Here is a 3,428-nt window from a genome sequence, read left to right as displayed (position 1 = left end):
TTTTATTATAACATTTTTTTAATCGATATAATAAAAATATTTTATTAAAATCAACCATCATTTTCTATAATATTAATTGAAAAAAAAATAAATTCGAAATAAAAAAAAAATCAATTAAAAATTAATTATATGTTGATCATTTTAATACGGAATAAATATTAATTAAAATGTTTGAAAATTTATTGAATTTTATATGTTAATTCTGCTGCATTTGCTTTAGACATATTGAACGACATATTGATAATGGCTATATCAATGACAAAATTTTGCCCAATTGACAATCATTTAACGCATTTAACAAGTTTTGTGGTAACGCCAACAGTAAAAAGAATTATATTATAAAATATAATTATCATTAAAAATTATTTATTATTTCAAAATTATTAAGTGCTTTATGATAAATACGGTCAATTCTTGTAAGCGTTTAATAATATTTAAATAATTATTTTTACCGTTTAAATAAAAAATACTTGATAAGAATTGAATAACATCCTGTATATTCTACCAGTATCTAAAAAAATTTTAATTATATAATACAAATTTCATTTGTAATGTTAAATAGCATAGCTGCGCATAAGATCTAGACAAAAAATAAATTTTATCTTATTACATTTATACTTATGTATATATATTGTTATTACTATTTTACTCATTTTTTTCTTGTAATTCAATAGAAGCTTATCATCAGTTTCTTATCAAAATTACATTTTCTTACAAATTTTATTCAGATTCTTGTATATAAATTAAAAATTTTGTAGAATTTACTATTCTAGAAATGGAAAATGTGAAATGAATATTAAAATACGTCGTCTATTTTTTTCATCAATTAAATGAAATTATTATTGATAATTTTTTACTCATATTATTAAATAGTTCGAAATTATTACCTGAGCCCTATTAAACTAATCACTGTATTACTTCTACTTTTGCTTTTATTTTTCAACTTTTTAAAAATTTTAGCATTCTTTATTAAATTCATAAGTTATTAGTGTATTGGCTTTTGATGCAAAAGAAATACAATACAGCCTGTTTTCGCTAAAATTTATTTTCAATTTTGTATAACTGAAATTTACTTTAATATAATTATAATATGAACATAATATAATAACAAAATTTCAGATATGATTTTTAAATTAAATTTCGACACTCAAAAAAATTTGCAATTAAGTACGTATATAACACACATTATATTATAATAAATAACACTCGTAACCTATGCCTATAGTATATTTTAAAAAAATATTATCCCTGAAAACACAAAACTTTTCTGTATAACTTAGTATCTTTATCCTTATCTACCTTTATTACAAAATAACAAGAAAAAATATTAACTTTAAAAAAAAAATTTGAAACAGAAAGAAAATAATAAATAAATATTTTTCATAATATAGAAAAATAAAATCAGTAAAAAAAAAAAAACATAAAATTTTGCAAATCTATCATACACAATATCTATATATATACATACTCATATATATATATAAATAAAAATATTTCAAGGACACATCTACATATCCTATAATATTTTATATGTATATATATTGAATAATATCAGACATAGTAAAAAGAGAATAACAACAATAAGGATAAATTTTATAATAAAAAAAAAATAAAAAATATTAGGTCAGCTGTTTAATAGAGCACAAGAAAATAAATGTAGAAAATTCCCTTAAAATTTACATATGTATATTATACGTGTAATAACATTAAATACAAATTATGTACATAATAATTTGTACATATATATTTCTTTAAAATGTAATGAATGCATAAATTGCACTGCAAGAATACTGAGAACTGAATGCACATAATGTGCTTTAAAATTTCATATTTCCTATTTGTATTCCGAACAAGAACACATTAAACAAATGAGTTAGACTATCACGGCTAGCGTTAGATTTCAATAAATTACATGAAATTTATAAAAATTTATAACTTACATTTTCAAACATTTTAATATATTTTTTTTAAATTTTTATAAAATATTTTGAAAAACAAATTTTAATTTCTTATTATTGAAAAACAAATTATTTTTCTTATATACCATAAAATATTTAATAAATAAAATTCTTAATATATGAATATAATAAAAAAAAAATTAAATTAAAATTTTTACTTTTTAAAAATTAAGTCTACCGTTATTTTATTTGCGTGTTCATCACAAAAAAACTAAACTAACACTGAATATTGAATTAAAAAAGAATAAAAAAAAAAATAAATTTAATAGAATTCTACCAATGATTTAAATATATATATACATATATTTAAATTTATCCCTTCATATACCTTTCACTATAATAATATTATAGTCCTTTTATATTATATGTATAGTATTGCTGTACCGTCACCTCTAAACTCTATTTAAATGAATGAGTATAAAGAGCCTTTAAATGTTAAACAAAAATTAGTAATTTAGTGTAAAAATAAAGAAAGTATAAAAAAAAATCCAAACACATAATATATACATAATATTTTTTTAACATTTACTCAACAATATATATATATACTAGCACTTTCATTTCATTAACATGACATTCACATAATAATTTATCTACATACCCTATATTTTTCAATATAGTACGAGTATTCCATACAAAAGTAAACAAGCATTTTGTATTAACATACAAAATACATTTAACATTATTTTATCGTTTAGTATATTCAAGATTTTTTATTGAAATACATATATACATAATGTACTCATATTATACAGTTATATTACATATAATTACAAAGTACCCATATATAATTATAAAATGAAGATTATCCAAAAATAAAAATAAAAGAATCACTTATTTTGTTAAGTTGATTTAAAATTAATGAACAAAATTTTAGTTAGAAAACGTAAAAAGTGAATTGAAAAGTTGAAGTTGATATATGTTGCATGGGTGCTTACAATATGTTATGTAAAATTGTGATTGAATTCATTATTTAGTATCCTGGAAATTTCAATGTCCTTTTGGAAAACTTTTAATTAATACATTCAAGCATTATTCGGTTTCTTTCCAAAATTGTTTCGTTCCATCGTGCAAATTGTATTGATAAATTTTCTTATTTACAAATTTTTTTCAAATTGTTATAAGCTTTTATAAAAATATTTACTTCAATTTTAATTTCATTTTCAATACCAGTATTCGTTTTCTCTTAAATTAATGTTGAAAATGAAGGTTAACAATAAATTTTGTAATCAGTTAATAAATACCTAATAATATTATTATCAAACACTATATGGTATAGAATCGAATGCTTTTCTTATTTTTTTACTTTCTTTTCGAGATATTTGGTCCAATTTTTATATTTTCTTATAACTCGGAAAATTTGACAAATAAAGGTGATTTTGGTTTTACTTACTTTTTTTTTAAAAATTTGACAACGGCTTGCTTTTTCATGATTATTTTTTTGGTTGCACTACCCCATGACGGTCAGGT

Source organism: Condylostylus longicornis, unplaced genomic scaffold (genome assembly GCF_029603195.1).
Source record: "Condylostylus longicornis isolate FDR11 unplaced genomic scaffold, ASM2960319v2 ptg000064l, whole genome shotgun sequence".
NCBI lineage: Eukaryota > Metazoa > Arthropoda > Insecta > Diptera > Dolichopodidae > Condylostylus > Condylostylus longicornis.
This window is presented reverse-complemented; position numbering follows the sequence as displayed.